The sequence below is a fragment of the Macaca mulatta genome, chromosome 5 (assembly GCF_049350105.2).
Source record: "Macaca mulatta isolate MMU2019108-1 chromosome 5, T2T-MMU8v2.0, whole genome shotgun sequence".
Classification (NCBI taxonomy): Eukaryota; Metazoa; Chordata; class Mammalia; order Primates; family Cercopithecidae; genus Macaca; species Macaca mulatta.
The window spans coordinates 122,688,900-122,709,479 of record NC_133410.1 but is presented as its reverse complement, the minus strand read 5'-3'; the positions used below and the strand labels follow the sequence as shown (position 1 = coordinate 122,709,479).

The 20,580-nt window shown below is 38.9% G+C and overlaps 1 long non-coding RNA gene across 1 annotated transcript in view; it reads left to right on the top strand.

Annotated features, from left to right (window-relative positions):
* The first annotated feature begins 6,370 nt into the window (after positions 1–6,370).
* The window catches only part of LOC144340827 (uncharacterized), a 54,218-nt gene continuing 40,008 nt past the window's right edge, over positions 6,371–20,580 (top strand). The window contains exon 1 of the long non-coding RNA XR_013417274.1: positions 6,371–6,416. This is a non-coding gene — a long non-coding RNA (uncharacterized LOC144340827). The remainder of the gene's footprint in view (positions 6,417–20,580) is intronic.

Below are 20,580 nucleotides of genomic sequence, written 5' to 3'. Positions count from 1 at the left end.
GCCAGGGCACATTTTTTGAGGCGGTGTCCCAGGAGGTCATTTGTTGGCAGTCTTACTTTCTGTCAGATAAAACTGTGCTATAATGAATGCTCCCATGCCATGCCTCAAGAAGTTTGCAACTGGTCCATAAAAACAAACCAAAAGTTACTGGTCTACAAGTTTAGACAATTCAGTATTCCACACACATTGCTGTCACTCCTTGGTCTTCTACAATTTGTCATAACAACATGCAAAGAAAATGTAACGTCAGCCGGGCACGGGGGCGCATGCCTGTAATCCCAGCACTTTGGGAGGCGGAGGCGGGTGGATCACCTGAGACCAGGAGTTCGAGACAAACCTAGCCAATATGGTAAAACCTAGTCTCTACTAAAAACACAAAAGTTAGCCAGGCGTGGTGATACACACCTGTAATTCCAGCTGCTTGAGAGGATGAGGTAGGAGAATTACTTGAACCCAGGTGGCAGAGGTTGCAGTGAACCAAGATCACACCACTGCACTCCAGTCTGGGCAACAGAGTGAGACTGTTTCAAAAAAACAAAAAAAAAGAGAAAGAAAATGTAATGTCTTCCAACAGAAAACATTCTGTGCCACTGCCTGATTCTCTTCAGATTTCTCTAGACGCCAGTAAATAATGATTTTATTATGAGTGGGGGGTGTTAATTGCTTCCAGAAGTAGAGAAATCTATTTAAACTTAATTGTCCAAATAAAAATGAAGTGAATAATTAGGAGATGTGACTTATACTCTCTTAAACTTCACAGAGGACAGGGCATGTAAAATATAAAATCATATCATTTTGAGGTAAATTTTAGGACAGTGCCACTAAATTAACACGAGTATTTTGATCTATTCCTAAAACACAGATATTAAAGTTTTGAGCAAATCTGAAATCAGAGAGATTAAATCATACTTTTGACATCACTCACTCTGTAGTCCTAGGCAAATTTCCCAGTTCTCTCTAACCTCAGTTGTATATGGAATGAGAGTAATAAAAGTCGGTTGTTGTTGAATGAGATAATAGATGCAAAGCATTTTAATAGAGTGCCTGGTACAAGTGCCTAATAAATATTAATGATGGTGATAATGCTGCTGACAATGATAATGATCATGATAATGATGATTAGCAGAACATGTTCAGAGGAAAGCAGGAAGCAAATTTGCCTACCTTACTTTAGTAGTGACTTTAAAAAAGCTTTATTGAAATCTGCTTCCCATACTATAAAATTGACCCGTTTAAAGTGTGCATTTCCATGGTTTGAGTATATTTACAGGGTTGTGCCTCACTACCAACTTTAGAGTATTTTCATCATCCACAAAAGAAACCCCTTATTTAATAGCAATCACTTCCCACTCCAACCCCACCCCAGTCCTAGGCAACCGCCACTAATCTATTTTCTTCCCCTGTAGGCTTGCTATTTACGTAAATAGAATCATACCATATGTGGTCTTCTCTTTCATTTAGCATTATGCTTTCAAGGTTCACCCATGTTGTAGCATCGATCAATATTTCATTTATTTTTATTGCCAAATATTTTTCCATTGTATGGATACACATTTTATGTATTCACTCATCAGTTAATGGACATTTGGGTTGTTCCCACTTTCCGGATATTATATGTAATGCTACTTTAAACATTCATTTGCAAGTTTTTATGTGGACATATGAGTGGACAATTTTTAAAAGGAAACTTTAAAAGCTCCTTTGATAAAGAAGAGGCACTGCCCAAATCTCCTTCAAACAAAGTCTTGCTCTCAGCTTGTGGTGACTGTGATATTGAAACGACCTCCAGCTGTCAGCTTCTTCAAAGTCAGCCTCAGCTGCAGAAAATCAAAGCCATGCCCTTTCTGGGGCAGCCCACATAGCATGATGAATCCGAGAAGTCTGAAGACCAGCTATTTCAAGTTGTTGTGGACACTCTGATGGCCCATACTCTGTTTAGAGATTCCCATTGCATTAGCCAAGGTTTGTTGCCACTCCACTGCAATTCAGCTTCTTCCTATACCAAGTTCTGTTTCGTCCCCTTTTCTTCACGTGTGTTGATCCTAATGAAGATCTTGTGCCCCTAATTTATTCTTGCCTCCCTGGTAATCCAATCTGGAAGACTCCTGCATGAGGATGATATTGGGGAAGGATTAGCCACTTGATGACGATGATCATGAGTCCTCATCTCTAATCCATTGATTCCAGGATTGCTTTAAAACCATAAAACTGAGACATCCAGAATGGTGGCATTTTATGGCCCTTGGTGGAAAGTAGATATGAGAGACTTCAGAGAAGCACGTTTTCACACATCTTAATCACAGTATGACAAATATGGTCCTGGGTTGGTAAAAAGAACCTGGAAAATTCAAAGAATAATTATGATAGTTGTTTGTTACTCATTTACTACCCTATGGAACAATCTTTGAGAACATAGGAATTCAATACTACTTGACTCTCCAAATCTTTGAATCCAGGTTTTAACCGATCCATACTATCTCAATGAGATATTTACCAAGAGAGAAAAATAAAAGATGATCTGAACTTGTCTCACATTCTTTTTCCTATGTTCCTTGGGGCTTATACAGTTCAATTTTTGAATAAGTAAAACAAAGATTTTAAATAATTATTAATCTAGTATCTCATTAACGAGAAGGAATTTCTTGCCTTCATCTTTAAACAGATGGAATACTAAATAAACTCAACATCCACAATTTAATCTGAACAATTGTTCTCCTCTAAAGCCCTTATTTAAGGTAAAATTAGAGAAAGAGTGTGTAAGAGAGAGAGAGAGAAAGAGAAAGAGAAAGAGAAAGAGAGAGCGACACTGCTGAGGTGAGCTAGAGAGAGACAGACCTGTCTGCATTTCCTAGGTAGGGTAGATGTCCCAGAAAAATCAGAAAAAGGCGAGTACGTAGCCCTTAGCATGGACCATGGGCAACAGCTGTGAGAAGATCTTATGCACCACGGATTTTTTTAAAACAGTCTTATAACTTCCACAAATATTTTGCCATCAATCTTGCCGTGTTAGTGTGCCCTTTATTACTGACTACTGCCATGCTCTATTCTGTGGAAAATCAAGCATCCATCCAACCCAAGCAAAATCAGAGTGTTTTAGGAAATGTGAATTCAATTGACCAGCACATTTCAGACTAAACATGGCCACTGCCTCTTTATTTCCTGCACTTGTTTAGTTTACAATTCACATTTGGGTATTTTCTCTTCAGTAACCCCATTTCATTAGAGGTCTCTGGAGTCCCTGAATCTGTTTTGTTTACTTTATTGGATTTCTTCCAGGCTGTGTCTGAGAAATCATGACCGCTTTTGCTCAGTGCAACTGAGGACTCACTTGCTGTAATCCATCTACAGTATGCCTTTGACCTCAGGACACCCCCTGAGCTGCTGTCCAGCTGCACTTCTAGCTGTGTATTTCAGCTTCAGTGTTTTCCTCTGTTTTGCTGTCTTATTACCAAATTGGTCTACATTGTAATGCCTTAAATAACAAGATATGTTCACTCTGCTTTCTAAAGATACTCTTAGCTTTTTGTACTCTCATTGACAAGTTATGAGCCTTTTCACTGAAGAACCATGCAGCCGTCCTCTTGCTCCATTCCAAAGATGCTCTCTTTGGAACCAGAATCTTGAGCAAGAGTCTTCATATAAGAATACTGGCAGTCGCTATATTAAAAATTGTGAAATTTTAGAGTGTCATCTTTCCAAAAAAAAAAAAAAATGATGCTTCATTAGCTATTTGTGCTGAAGTCTGCCTGTATGGTTAGGGGGGAAAAGAGAGAAAAAAATTCTAATTTGAATGCTGTATTTTCTGTGCAGTGATGGGCGTGTGGGTGTGTGTGTGTGTCTGTTAACCCTGGGAAAATTTGATCATGTATCTTTACTTTCATAGTTAAATTTGACTTGAACAGTTGCATATTCTTTTTCTGGTCCATCTCAATCTCTTTTATGTTCTTTCTCTTAATAAAACATGTCTATGGTTTCAAAACCACACGGTTGTTTCCAGAATGTTTTCAACTGCCTAATTGGCTCGTCTCCATGCAAAACTGTTCACTAGGGTTTCTATTTCTTGTCTACTCAACTTCTGTTTCAGCAGCAGGAAGACATCCTCCCCTCTGTCTCCAATTATCTTCTGAAAAGGCCACATTCTACCAGGAACTCTTCATCATAACAATGTTGTTTGTTCTGCAAGACTAAATGGAATACTGCTTTGGTTTTCTGTGCACTGTATATACTTAAATTAATCTTTTCTTCTAATGACCAGATAGTTTTGGCTCTTTGAAGAACATGCACATTTAAGGGTTAATGTATTTTTTCTATAGCTGTTTTCTCTTTTGTTTTGTTGTTTTGCTAAAAAGTTCACCTCCACTTCAAAATCAAAGTTAGGCTTCAGAATTGCTTGCTGGAATTCTCACTGCTTGGCTGCATCAATTTTATTCATTTGGTTAAATGTTTTTTGTTAGCAGACAGAAGAGCTACACCACATTAACGAGGCCAAAAGCAATGACTCATCTGCGTCTGGAAGTGCTGATTTTACCCTCATGGGATTGAGAGTAGAAACCTTTTTAATCAAGATGATCAGCCCTGCTGCCATGGTGATAGGAAGCAAGTTTTCACAGGTAGTTAGAATTGCATGACACTTCAGCATTTCTCTGGGGAGAAAGATACCACTACCAGCAACTCGCCTCTGATCTCAGATGCTCTCAGGAACCAATTTCTTGCCCTAATGATGGTTCTTAATTAGGAGTCACGGTATTAGGTCACTCATGTCTGAAAAACTGTTGTCTCGCCCTTACACTTCTTAAACTTTGCTTTAATGAAGTTTATAATGATGTTACCTACTGGACACTATCATTTAGAAAAAATGACTTACAAAGTTGCTTTTTGAACAAAGAGCATTTTCAAGCCCAAATCTGGAAAAGGTTATTAATAGTGACAACTTTTAAAAAATTCTTATTCTTCTTATATCAGAAGTAGTTCATATTAAGTATAGAGCATTTGGAAAATTCAAAAAAGCATAAATAATAAGATAGAAATTCTCAGTAACCACAATATTCACATATTTTTATTAATGAAGATTTAAAGGATATTTTTCCTTGTTTCTTCTATATATATAAATGCTTTTCTGTTATTACAAAAAATAACTTAGTTACACAAATATGTCTTTGTATTGCTTTTTCAATTAATATATCAAATGTCACGCTATGAATTCATATTATACATTTTATATTTTATGATATCCCCATGTATTAGCTAGGATACTGCTACCTACTATTCTAAATATGCTTCCAACTCTCAGTGACTTAACCCAACAGAAGTTTATTTCTCTCACGTGTAGCAAACCAGTGTGGGCCCCTCTGGTCTGCAGGCAACGTTCCATCTACAGATTCAAGGATCTAGCTTTTTCCATTTGTGTTTTGCCTTCTCCCAGAGTTCCAAAATGCTCTGCTTTCTGTGCCAGATGGAGAAAGAGAAAATGGAGAATGCACACCTATTTTATAGATTCTAGGTCTGAAAGTGACCCACATTATCTCCACTCACATCATATTCACATTGTTGGGAACTGTCACAAGGCTCCACCTGGTCACACAGGAAGCTGAGAAATGTGGTGTCTAGGTGGGCAGCTGATTCTCAGTGATAATTCTTTTCAATGGAAGGGAAGTACATAGTGTTAGTGATCTTACATGGTCCACCATGTAAGTGGACCATGAAGTGTTTGTTACATGTCCACCCAACTGGGCAGCCAATATCCATGTGCAAACTTCTTTCTAAACACACACAACTGCTTTCTTTCCAAGGAGCCATGAAAGAGTACACTATGTAAGATGGTTCCTCCAATCACTACATCGTAAAAATCCTAGATATCTAGGTCATGAGTTATTCTCTCCACCAGGCTTGAATGTGGCTCCTCACAAGTTGGCAACATTTGAGTTAAAAGGCACCTGTGACGCCCTGTCAAGGATGGGCATGAATGGGATAGCTAGAAGTGTGAGAATTAATGCCTTATATGTCAATATGATTTAGATAAATATTGTGGACCACAATTTGTTGCTTGTTCCAGCAAAATTTTGACTAGGAAAGACAAGTCTGTAAATCAAGAAACAACTTCATAGTTTGCCTCAGGAAATTTCCACAGATGATTTTTCCCCCAAACACAATAGTCTGCTCACTTGGGTGAATGGCTTACTTATAAAAACAGCTTACTTATAAAGTCTTTGGTTCAAGACCTTTCTTTCAATTGCATCAGCCATTCCTAAACTATTATGTCACATAGTACTTTGCCCTGTCTCAGATGGTTCTCCAACTTGACCTTGCCTTTAACCAATTGAACCCAGACTCTGAAACCCTATAAATATCCCACTTCTGACTTCTCCATTCTGAGACACTGCTAAGCCTCCATCAAGATGGCATTTTCTCTTACTGCGGTAAGTTCTAAAAATTTTAGTTTTGCTTTATTAACGAGTTATCTGGTGACATTTGGGAAATGCAACAATAGGGGGGTGAATGAGAGTCACACAGTAGTCATTGGTCCTTGGCAAAGTTGAAATTATTCTTGATTAGATGTTTAACCAGCTCTGTGGTAGGAATTCATGCAACAAGGGGCATGATCCCTACTCACAAGGGAATGGAGAAATGTAGTCACTCTGTTTAATTGAGAAGAGTAAAGGATTTTTTTTGTTGTTGTTCAATTTTATTCAATTTTGTTCAGTTTTATCTATTCATGTTTGAGTTATAGAATCATGCAGATTTTCCAATTGTGAGAAATCCCAAATAGCTGGATTCTCTCTATTCCCTTTCACTTTTGCTTGCACATGTGTCAATTCGTGTCTAAGCTCATTTTTCTTCGAATAACTTGCTAAATATGGCCAGTAACAAGCTAACACAAACATTCTAACTTAGAGCTACAAGTTTGGCAAGTACTCCTTTATTATTGTCAGCCAAGTTTTTTCAAGTTTATTGCCACTGCATAGCACGCTCTCCATCTTTCTAACATCTTACATCAATTTTATCTACTCAACAATGACACGTATTTTAGGATTCTGTTAAAATAGTATCCCAGTTGCAATACCATTTTTTTTTGATGAAAATAAATCTCCAAAATCAATGACTTACAAAACCAGAAATGTATATATCTTCCTTATCATACACACCTATGTAGGCATTCCTGGTCAGCAGATGACCTTCCAGGCAGAGATTTGGGGACCTTCTTTTAAATTGTGGCTCTGCGCCTTTCTGCTGCTCTGCCACTCAGAACCTTGGAATCTTCTGCACTTACCTAGTATATGGTGCATGGGAGACTATAGAATGCACATCTGGGTTTTTTTGCTTTTTTTGCGTTTGTTGTTGTTGTTGTTATTTCACTTTAAAAAGTGACACCCAGCATTTCTGTTCATATTCCACTAGCACCAACAAGGCGCATGATCCCTACTCGCAAGGGAACGGAGAAATGTAGTCTCTTTCCAGGCAGCAACTTTCTAGTAACATTGTACTGTAGACGGAAAAAAAAATGATTTATGGCAGTAAATTACTCATCTGTCACATTCCCTCTTTCACAGCAATTTCTTTTTGATCTGGACATCAGAACACTAATTTTCTCTGGTCATATCTCTAATAATTGCCCAGTGAGTTTGCTGTTTTCCCTATTGTTCAGAAATCTCCGTCATTACCTGGATTACTGCAATAAATTCCTAGTTGAAATTCTATTGCTGCTGTAACAAATTACCAGAAACCCAGTAGCTTAAAACAACTTTTATTGATTTTCTTACAGTTCTGAGGGTCAGAAGTCTCACAGGACTAGAATGAAGGTGTTGGAAGGGCTGCATATCTTCTGGAGGCTCTCAGGAGAATCTGTTTTCCTGCCTTTTCCAACTTCTAGAAGCCACCTGCACTCCTTGGTTGCTTCTGTTTTCAGAGACAGCTGTATACCATCTCAAATATGCCTCGTTCTCTCTCTGTTTCTGTAGTCGCATCTCCTTCTCCAATTTTTCTGCCTCTTTTTTCCCCTTATAAAGACCCTCGTAATTACACTAGGCCCACCCAGGTAATCCACCCATCCCAAGATCCTTAATTTAATCACGTATGCAAAATCCTTTTTGCTATGTAACTCATGCCCAGGTTCTGGGTATTAGGAGGTAGATATCCTTGAAGGGCCATTACTTTGCCTACCACAGAATCCACATGTGCAATCTTTAACAACTCCAGTATAGATTCCACACTGCTGCACTGCTGCCAGGGTAATCTCTCTACAATACAAAATTAATCATACCATCCTTCTAATTAAAACCCTTCAATAGTTCTCTGTTGTAAATTCCAATATTCTTACCATATATGCCATTGGATTCCTTTTGCTATCTGATATTTTAGTAGATTTACCTGCTGGCAGAAAACACCAGGCCACCAGTGTCTGTAGTATTGTCTCCTGACACCTTTCCTGCATGCCCACCTTTTGCACCAACAACATGGAACTACATGTAGTTTTCTGAACACACTATAACATTTCACTCTTTCATAGCTTTGCATATTTGGTTCCATCTACCTGACTCTCCTCTTCAGTCCAGCTGGCAAAATTTGATTAATATTTCAAAATTTAACACATATGTCTACTCGTTTGTACTCTTGGATAATTGCTTTGCCTAACCCGACTAAATTCAACTGTTGACATGTTCAGTACCAGCATCCAAGCAGCTGATCATGGCAGGAGAAAAACATTCCACTATGCCGACTTCTCTTATTTTAAAATTTGTAACTAAAAATTCTAGTGGGCCTTCAAAAGTTCCTATTAATCTGCCTACATTTCCTTAGCCTGCTAAATCTTCTCTGTCTCCATCCCTAACTACATTTCTTATCTCTCCTATCTCTTCAAAAGCCCAATTTAATGTCTCTTTTATCCTCATACTAAACTGAAGACTTTACTTGCTATTCTATGCTGTCCATCCAAAAACTTACTTTCCTGTCTGTGGGAAATTATAATTGCCCACCTTCTACCTGTTAAATGGAAGGCCTTCCAGTGTTTCCTTCTAAGGTAGCTCTTCCTCTGGGGCACTGAATCCCATCTCCCCTCCCACTCTGGTGCCATCACGCTTTTTAAAAAATTTAATTTAATTAATTTATTTATTTTTTATTTTATTTTATTTTATTTTTTTTGAGACGGATTCTGCCCCTGTCACCCAGACTGGAGAGCAGTGGCATGATCGCAGCTCACTGCAACCTCCGCCTCCCAGGTTGAAGCGATTCTCCTGCCTCAGCCTCCCAAGTTGATGGGATTACAGGTGCATGCCACCACACCCAGTTAATTTTTGTATTTTTAGTAGAGACAGGGTTTCATCATGTTGGCTGGTCTCCGACTCCTGACCTTAAGTGATCTGCCCGCCTCGGCCTCCCAAAGTGCTGGGATTACAGGCGTGAGCCACTGCACCCAGTCACTTTCTGCTGTTCTTAAGGATCATTTCCATCAGTTTTAAAACACACTGCTTGCTCTCCTATTTCAAAACAAGCAACAAACAAAAAACATACCATTTTTGGCACCAAATCCCTTTAGTTACTGTGTCATTTCTCTGATTTCTTTTACATAAAATCTCTTCAAAGTAAAATAAATAATTCAACAATTCAAAATAAATAAGAATGAATCTAGATCTGGGAGCAGCCTCCAGGCTTGTCATCACTAGCTGTGTAACCCTGGGTGTGTTCCTATGCTTTTCATTCACTCCATAGATTTCTGTCTCATCTCTCATATGCGGATAATAATAGTGCCACCTCATAGGATTGCTGTGAGGATTATGTGAGTATATACCCAGAGAGATGTATTTTGTCTTGTCCATTGTAAAACGAAATAAATAAAATAAATAGAAAAGTTAAAGTTCTATCTGACCACCTCTTCTAGTCCTGTTCTCCACTTCCATGAGTCTGATGTGTATCCAACTAATTCAATGTTTATACTTCCACATGCATTCAGATGTGTTCATTAACAATGGATAATATTGTCTGGTCATTTTTTACACTTTCAGAATTGCCGCACTGTACACATTTTTCTGTAATTTGCTTTTTTGTATTTTATTTTATTTTACCATTTCCATACCCTCATTCTAGGGCTCAAATTCTTATTCTCACTTATAAGAAGCTTTGGGTAATCTTCCATTTGAACATGTCAGTTAAAACTATTTTTGCTTAAGATCTGTGCCTTAAAATTAGTAATTAGAACAAGTTTCTTAAGAAATAAAGGTATAGATCTGAAGCTAGAAAGGACTGTCCTAGGATATTTAAAACCCCATATCTCCCATTTCCCCTCTCTCACCATACTCTGGCAATGGGTAATCTAATTTTTGTCTCTATGGATTAGCCTTTTCTGGACATTTCATATAAATTAATTCACCCAACGTATGTCTTTTTCTGTCTGGTTTATTCCACTTAGCATAATGTTTTCAAGATTCACCCATATTGCAGTGTGTGTCAGTACTTCATTATTTTTTGTGGCTAATATTCCATTGTTTAGATATATCATCACCTATTGTTTATCCACTAATCAATTGATGAATATCTTAATTCTTTCAATTCTTTGGCTATTATAAATATTGCTGCTGTGAAAAATCATGTAAAAGTTTTGATATGTATGTATATTTTAATGCATTGGGGCATATATATCGGTATGGAATTGCTAGTCATATACATAGAAAACTCTATTTAACTTTTGAAGAGCTGCTAAATTGTTTTCCTTAGTGACTGGGCCATTCTACATTCTTGCCAACAATTAGGGTTTTAATTTCTCTATATCCTTGAAAATACTTGATATTTTCAGGTTTTCTCATGACCATTATAGTAGGAGTACACTGGTGTCTCATGATTTTGATGTACATTTCCCTAACGCTTAATGATATTGAACATGTTTTCATGTGCTTTTAGCCATTTGTACATCTTCTTTAGAAGAAGATATTTCAAATATTTTGCCTATGTTTTATTGAAGGGCTTGTCTTTTTATAATTAAGTTCTAAGAATTTTTTTAAAATATACTCTGTATCCTAGACCCTCATCAGATATGTGGTTTGTGAATATTTTCTTCTATTTTGTCACCTTTTCATTTCCTTGATAGTGTTCTTTGACAAACAAAAATTTTTATTAATTTTGATAAGTTCCATCTTACCTATTTTTTCTTTTTTTGCGTAAGCTTTTTGTGTCATATTTAAGCAGCATACTTTTTTATTATTATACCTTAAGTTCTAGGGTACATGTGCACAACGTGCAAGTTTGTTACATATGTATACATGTGCCATGTTGGTGTGCTGCACCCATTAACTCATGATTTACATTAGATATATCTCTTAATGCTATCCCTCCCCTCTTCCCCCACCACACAACAGGCCCCAGTGTGTGATGTTCCCCTTCCTGTGTCCAAGTGTTCTCATTGTTCAATTCCCACCTATGAGTGAGAACATGTGGTGTTTGGTTTTTTGTCCTTGCAATAGTTTGCTGAGAATGATGGTTTCCAGCTTCATCCATGTCCCTACAAAGGACATGAACTCATCATTTTTTTATGGCTGCATAGTATTCCATGGTGTATATGTGCCACATTTTCTTAATCCAGTCTATCATTGTTGGACATTTGGGTTGGTTCTAAGTCTGTGCTATTGTGAATGGTGCCACAATAAACATACATGTGCATGTGTCTTTACAGCAGCATGATTTATAATCCTTTGGGTATATACCCAGTAATGGGATGGCTGGGTCAAATGGTATTTCTAGTTCTAGATCCCTGAGGAATCGCCACACTGTCTTTCACAATGATTGAACTAGTTTATAGTCCCACCAACAGTGTAAAATGTTCCTATTTCGGATGGGGGCGGAGCAAGATGGCCAAATAGGAACAGCTCTAGTCTCCAACTCCCAGCGCGAGCGACACAGAAGACCGGTGATTTCTGCATTTTCAACTGAGGTACTGGGTTCATCTCACTGGGGAGTGCCGGACGATCGGTGCTGGTCAGCTGCTGCAGCCCGACCAGCGAGAGCTGAAGCAGGGTGAGGCATTGCCTCACCTGGAAAGCGCAAGGGGGAAGGGAATCCCTTTTCCTAGCCAGGGGAACTGAGACACACAACACCTGGAAAATCGGGTAACTCCCACCCCAATACTGCGCTTTAAGCAAACAGGCACACCAGGAGATCATATCCCACACCTGGCCGGGAGGGTCCCACACCCACGGAGCCTCCCTCATTGCTAGCGCAGCAGTCTGTGATCTACCGGCAAGGCAGCAGCGAGGCTGGGGGAGGGGCGCCCGCCATTGCTGAGGCTTAAGTAGGTAAACAAAGCTGCTGGGAAGCTCGAACTGGGTGGAGCTCACAGCAGCTCAAGGAAACCTGCCTGTCTCTGTAGACTCCACCTCTGGGGACAGGGCACAGTAAACAATAACACAACGCAGCCGAAACCTCTGCAGACGCAAACGACTCTGTCTGACAGCTTTGAAGAGAGCAGTGGATCTCCCAACACGGAGGTTGAGATCTGAGAAGGGACAGACTCCCTGCTCAAGTGGGTCCCTGACCCCTGAGTAGCCTAACTGGGAGACATCCCCCACTAGGGGCAGTCTGACACCCCACACCTCACAGGGTGGAGTACACCCCTGAGAGGAAGCTTCCAAAGCAAGAATCAGACAGGTACACTCGCTGTTCAGAAATATTCTATCTTCTGCAGCCTCTGCTGCTGATACCCAGGCAAACAGGGTCTGGAGTGGACCTCAAGCAATCTCCAACAGACCTACAGCTGAGGGTCCTGACTGTTAGAAGGAAAACTATCAAACAGGAAGGACACCTACACCAAAACCCCATCAGTACATCACCATCATCAAAGACCAGAGGCAGATAAAACCACAAAGATGGGGAAAAAGCAGGGCAGAAAAGCTGGAAATTCAAAAAATAAGAGCGCATCTCCCCCGGCAAAGGAGCGCAGCTCATCGCCAGCAACGGATCAAAGCTGGACGGAGAATGACTTTGACGAGATGAGAGAAGAAGGCTTCAGTCCATCAAATTTCTCAGAGCTAAAGGAGGAATTATGTACCCAGTGCAAAGAAACTAAAAATCTTGAAAAAAAAGTGGAAGAATTGATGGCTAGAGTAATTAATGCAGAGAAGGTCATAAACGAAATGAAAGAGATGAAAACCATGACACGAGAAATACGTGACAAATGCACAAGCTTCAGTAACCGACTCGATCAACTGGAAGAAAGAGTATCTGCAATTGAGGATCAAATGAATGAAATGAAGCGAGAAGAGAAACCAAAAGAAAAAAGAAGAAAAAGAAATGAACAAAGCCTGCAAGAAGTATGGGATTATGTAAAAAGACCAAATCTACGTCTGATTGGGGTGCCTGAAAGTGAGGGGGAAAATGGAACCAAGTTGGAAAACACTCTTCAGGATATCATCCAGGAGAACTTCCCCAACCTAGTAGGGCAGGCCAACATTCAAATCCAGGAAATACAGAGAATGCCACAAAGATACTCCTCGAGAAGAGCAACTCCAAGACACATAATTGCCAGATTCACCAAAGTTGAAATGAAGGAAAAAATCTTAAGGGCAGCCAGAGAGAAAGGTCGGGTTACCCACAAAGGGAAGCCCATCAGACTAACAGCAGATCTCTCGGCAGAAACTCTCCAAGCCAGAAGAGAGTGGGGGCCAATATTCAACATTCTTAAAGAAAAGAATTTTCAACCCAGAATTTCATATCCAGCCAAACTAAGTTTCATAAGTGAAGGAGAAATAAAATCCTTTACAGATAAGCAAATGCTTAGAGATTTTGTCACCACTAGGCCTGCCTTACAAGAGACCCTGAAGGAAGCACTAAACATGGAAAGGAACAACTGGTACCAGCCATTGCAAAAACATGCCAAAATGTAAAGACCATCGATGCTAGGAAGAAACTGCATCAACTAACGAGCAAAATAACCAGTTAATATCATAATGGCAGGATCAAGTTCACACATAACAATCTTAACCTTAAATGTAAATGGACTAAATGCTCCAATTAAAAGACACAGACTGGCAAACTGGATAAAGAGTCAAGACCCATCAGTCTGCTGTATGCAGGAGACCCATCTCACACGCAGAGACATACATAGGCTCAAAATAAAGGAATGGAGGAAGATTTACCAAGCAAATGGAGAACAAAAAAAAGCGGGGGTTGCAATACTAGTCTCTGATAAAACAGACTTTAAACCATCAAAGATCAAAAGAGACCAAGAAGGCCATTACATAATGGTAAAGGGATCAATTCAACAGGAAGAGCTAACTATCCTAAATATATATGCACCCAATACAGGAGCACCCAGATTCATAAAGCAAGTCCTTAGAGACTTACAAAGAGACTTAGACTCCCACACAATAATACTGGGAGACTTCAACACTCCACTGTCAACATTAGACAGATCAACGAGACAGAAAGTTAACAAGGATATCCAGGAATTGAACTCATCTCTGCAGCAAGCAGACCTAATAGACATCTATAGAACTCTCCACCCCAAATCAACAGAATATACATTCTTCTCAGCACCACATTGTACTTACTCCAAAATCGACCACGTAATTGGAAGTAAAGCACTCCTCAGCAAATGTAAAAGAACAGAAATTATAACAAACTGTCTCTCAGACCACAGTGCAATCAAACTAGAACTCAGGACTAAGAAACTCAATCAAAACCGCTCAACTACATGGAAACTGAACAACCTGCTCCTGAATGACTACTGGGTACATAACGAAATGAAGGCAGAAATAAAGATGTTCTTTGAAACCAATGAGAACAAAGATACAACATACCAGAATCTCTGAGACACATTTAAAGCAGTGTGTAGAGGGAAATTTATAGCACTAAATGCCCACAAGAGAAAGCAGGAAAGATTTAAAATTGACACTCTAACATCACAATTAAAAGAACTAGAGAAGCAAGAGCAAACACATTCGAAAGCTAGCAGAAGGCAAGAAATAACTAAGATCAGAGCAGAACTGAAGGAGATAGAGACACAAAAAACTCTCCAAAAAATCAATAAATCCAGGAGTTGGTTTTTTGAAAAGATCAACAAAATTGACAGCCCACTAGCAAGACTAATAAAGAAGAAAAGAGAGAAGAATCAAATCGACGCAATTAAAAATGATAAAGGGGATATCACCACCGACCCCACAGAAATAGAAAGTACCATCAGAGAATACTATAAACACCTCTACGCAAATAAACTGGAAAATCTAGAAGAAATGGATAATTTCCTGGACACTTACACTCTTCCAAGACTAAACCAGGAAGAAGTTGAATCCCTGAATAGACCAATAGCAGGCTCTGAAATTGAGGCAATAATTAATAGCCTACCAACCAAAAAAAGTCCAGGACCAGATGGATTCACAGCTGAATTCTACCAGAGGTACAAGGAGGAGTTGGTACCATTCCTTCTGAAACTATTCCAATCAATAGAAAAAGAGGGAATCCTCCCTAACTCATTTTATGAGGCCAACATCATCCTGATACCAAAGTCCGGCAGAGACACAACAAAAAAAGAGAATTTTAGACCAATATCCCTGATGAACATCGATGCAAAAATCCTCAATAAAATACTGGCAAACCGGATTCAGCAACACATCAAAAAGCTTATCCACCATGATCAAGTGGGCTTCATCCCTGGGATGCAAGGCTGGTTCAACATTCGCAAATCAATAAATATAATCCAGCATATAAACAGAACCAAAGACAAGAACCACATGATTATCTTAATAGATGCAGAAAAGGCTTTTGACAAAATTCAACAGCCCTTCATGCTAAAAACGCTCAATAAATTCAGTATTGATGGAACATACCTCAAAATAATAAGAGCTATTTATGACAAACCCACAGCCAATATCATACTGAATGGGCAAAAACTGGAAAAATTCCCTTTGAAAACTGGCACAAGACAGGGATGCCCTCTCTCACCACTCCTATTCAACATAGTGTTGGAAGTTCTAGCTAGGGCAATTAGGCAAGAGAAAGAAATCAAGGGTATTCAGTTAGGAAAAGAAGAAGTCAAACTGTCCCTGTTTGCAGATGACATGATTGTATATTTAGAAAACCCCATTGTCTCAGCCCAAAATCTCCTTAAGCTGATAAGCAACTTCAGCAAAGTCTCAGGATACAAAATTAATGTGCAAAAATCACAAGCATTCTTATACACCAGTAACAGACAAACACAGAGCCAAATCAGGAATGAACTTCCATTCACAATTGCTTCAAAGAGAATAAAATACCTAGGAATCCAACTTACAAGGGATGTAAAGGACCTCTTCAAGGAGAACTACAAACCACTGCTCAGTGAAATCAAAGAGGACACAAACAAATGGAAGAACATACCATGCTCATGGATAGGAAGAATCAATATCGTGAAAATGGCCATACTGCCCAAGGTAATTTATAGATTCAATGTCATCCCCATCAAACTACCAATGAGTTTCTTCACAGAATTGGAAAAAACTGCTTTAAAGTTCATATGGAACCAAAAAAGAACCCACATCTCCAAGACAATCCTAAGTCAAAAGAACAAAGCTGGAGGCATCACGCTACCTGACTTCAAACTATACTACAAGGCTACAGTAACCAAAACAGCATGGTACTGGTACCAAAACAGAGATATAGACCAATGGAACAGAACAGAGTCCCCAGAAATAATACCACACATCTACAGCCATCTGATCTTTGACAAACCTGAGAGAAACAAGAAATGGGGAAAGGATTCCCTATTTAATAAATGGTGCTGGGAAAATTGGCTAGCCATAAGTAGAAAGCTGAAACTGGATCCTTTCCTTACTCCTTATACGAAAATTAATTCAAGATGGATTAGAGACTTAAATGTTAGACCTAATACCATAAAAATCCTAGAGGAAAACCTAGGTAGTACCATTCAGGACATAGGCATGGGCAAAGACTTCATGTCTAAAACACCAAAAGCAACGGCAGCAAAAGCCAAAATTGACAAATGGGATCTCATTAAACTAAAGAGCTTCTGCACAGCAAAAGAAACTACCATCAGAGTGAACAGGCAACCTACAGAATGGGAGAAAATTTTTGCAATCTACTCATCTGACAAAGGGCTAATATCCAGAACCTACAAAGAACTCAAACAAATTTACAAGAAAAAAACAAACAACCCCATCAAAAAGTGGGCAAAGGATATGAACAGACATTTCTCAAAAGAAGACATTCATACAGCCAACAGACACATGAAAAAATGCTCATCATCACTGGCCATCAGAGAAATGCAAATCAAAACCACAATGAGATACCATCTCCCACCAGTTAGAATGGCAATCATTAAAAAGTCAGGAAACAACAAGTACTGGAGAGGATGTGGAGAAATAGGAACACTTTTACACTGTTGGTGGGATTGTAAACTAGTTCAACCATTATGGAAAACAGTATGGCGATTTCTCAAGGATCTAGAACTAGATGTACCATATGACCCAGCCGTCTCATTACTGGGTATATACCCAAAGGATTATAAATTATGCTGCTATAAAGACACATGCATACGTATGTTTATTGCAGCACTATTCACAATAGCAAAGACTTGGAATCAACCCAAATGTCCATCAGTGACAGATTGGATTAAGAAAATGTGGCACATATACACCATGGAATACTATGCAGCCATCAAAAAGGATGAGTTTGTGTCCTTTGTAGGGACATGGATGCAGCTGGAAACCATCATTCTTAGCAAACTATCGCAAGAACAGAAAACCAAACACCGCATGTTCTCACTCATAGGTGGGAACTGAACAATGAGATCACTTGGACTCAGGAAGGGGAACATCACACACCGGGGCCTATTATGGGGAGGGGGGAGGGGGGAGGGATTGCATTGGGAGTTATACCTGATGTAAATGACGAGTTGATGGGTGCAGCACACCAACATGGCACAAGTATACATATGTAACAAACCTGCACGTTATGCACATGTACCCTACAACTTAAAGTATAATAATAATAAATAAATTTAAAAAAAAAATGTTCCTATTTCTCCACATCCTCTCCAGCACCTGTTGTTTCCTGACTTTTTAATGATCGCCATTCTAACTGGTGTGAGATGGTATCTCGTTGTGGTTTTGATTTGCATTTCTCTGATGGCCAGTGATGATGAGCATTTTTTCACGTGTCTGTTGGCTGCATCAATGTCTTCTTTTGAGAAGTGTCTGTTCATATCCTTCTCCCACTTGTTGATGGGGTTGTTTTTTTCTTGTAAATTTGTTTGAGTTCTTTGTAGATTCTGGATATTAGCCCTTTGTCAGATAGGTAGATTGCACAAATTTTCTCCCATTCTGTAGGTTGTCTGTTCACTCTGATGATAATTTATTTTGCTGTGCAGAGACTCTTTAGTTTAATTAGATCCCATTTGTCAATTTTGGCTTTTGTTGCCATTGCTTTTGGTGTTTTAGACATGAAGTCCTTGCCCATGCCTATGTCTTGAATGGTATTGCCTAGGTATTCTTCTAGGGTTTTTATGGTTTTAGGTCTAACATTTAAGTCTTTAATCCACCTTGAATTAATTTTTGTGTAAGGTGTAAGGAAGGGATCCACTTTCAGCTTTCTACATATGGCTAGCCAGTTTTCCCAGTACCATTTGTTAAATAGGGAATCCTCTCCCCATTTCTTGTATTTGTCAGGTTTGTCAAAGATCAGATAGTTGTAGATGTGTGGTATTATTTCTGAGGGCTCTGTTCTGTTCCATTGGTCTATATCTCTGTTTTGGTACCAGTACCATGCTGTTTTGGTTACTGTAGCCTTGTAGTATAGCTTGAAGTCAGGTAGCGTGATGCCTCCAGCTTTGTTCTTTTGGCTTAGGATTGACTTGGCAATGCAGGCTCTTTTTTGGTTCCATGTGAACTTTAAAGTAGTTTTTTCCAATTCTGTGAAGAAAGTCATTGGTAGCTTGATGGGGATAGCATTGAATCTATACATTACCTTGGGCAGTATGGCCGTTTTCATGATATTGATTCTTCCTATCCATGAGCATGGAATGTTCTTCCATTTGTTTGTGTCTTCTTTTATTTTGTTGAGCAGTGGTTTGTAGTTCTTCTTGAAAAGGTCCTTCACATCCCTTGTAAGTTTGATTCCTAGGTATTTTATTCTCTTTGAAGCAATTGTGAATGGGAGTTCACTCATGATTTGGCTCTCCGTTTGTCTTTTATTGGTGTATAAGAATGCTTGTGATTTTCACACATTGATTTTTGTATCCTGAGATTTTGCTGAAGTTGCTTATCAGCTTAAGGAGATTTTGGGCTGAGACAATGGGGTTTTGCAGATATACAATCATATCATCTGCAAACAGGACAACTTGACTTCCTCTTTTCCTAATTGAATATCATTTATTTCTTTCCTCTGCCTGATTGCCCTGGCTAGAACTTCCAACACTATGTTGAATAGGAGTGGTGAGAGAGGGCATCCCTGTCTTGTGTCAGTTTTCAAAGGGAATGCTTCCAGTTTTTGCCTATTCAGTATGATATTGGCGGTGGGTTTTTCATAAATAGCTCTTATTATTTTGAGATATGTCCCATCAATATCTAATTTATTGAGAGTTTTTAGCATGAAGGCTGTTGAATTTCGTCAAAGTCCTTTTCTGCATCTACTGAGATAATCATGTGGTTTTTGTCTTTGGTTCTGTTTATATGTTGGATTATGTTTGTTGATTTGCATATGTTGAACCAGCCTTGCATCCCAGGTATGAAGCCTACTTGATCATGTTGGATAAGCTTTTTGATGTGTTGCTGGATTCAGTTTGCCAGTATTTTACTGAGGATTTTTGCATCGATGTTCATCAGGGATATTGGTCTAAAATTCTCTTTTTTATGTGTGTCTCTGCCGGACTTTGGTATCAGGATGATGCTGGCCTCATAAAATGAGTTAGGGAGGATTCCCTCTTTTTCTATTGATTGGAATAGTTTCAGAAGGAATGGTACCAGCTCCTCCTTGTACCTCTGGTAGAATTCGGCTGTGAATCTGTCTGGTCTTGGACTTTTTTTGGCTGGTAGGCCATTAATTATTGCCTCAATTTCAGAGCCTGTTATTGGTCTACTTAGGGATTCAACTTCTTCCTGGAATAGTCTTGGGAGGGTGTATGTGTCTAGGAATTTATCCATTTCTTCTAGATTTTCTATTTTATTTGCGTAGAGGTGTTTAGAGTATTCTCTGATGGTAGTTTGTATTTCTGTGGGATCGGTGGTGATATCCCCTTTATCACTTTTTATTGCATCCATTTGATTCTTCTCTCCTTTCTTCTTTGTTAGTCTTTGCTAGCGGTCTATCAATTTTGTTGATCTTTTCAAAACATTGGCTTTTGGATTCATTGATTTTTTTGAAGGGTTTTTTGTGTCTCTATCTCCTTCAGTTCTACTCTGATCTTAGTTATTTCTTGCTTTCTGTTAGCTTTTGAACGTGTTTGTTCTTGCTTCTCTAGTTCTTTTAATTGTGATGTTAGGGTGTCAATTTTAGATCTTTCCTGCTTTCTCATGTGGGCATTTAGTGCTATAAATTTCCCTCTAAACACTGCTTTAAATGTGTCCCAGAGATTCTGGTATGTTGTGTCTTTGTTCTTGTTGGTTTCAAAGA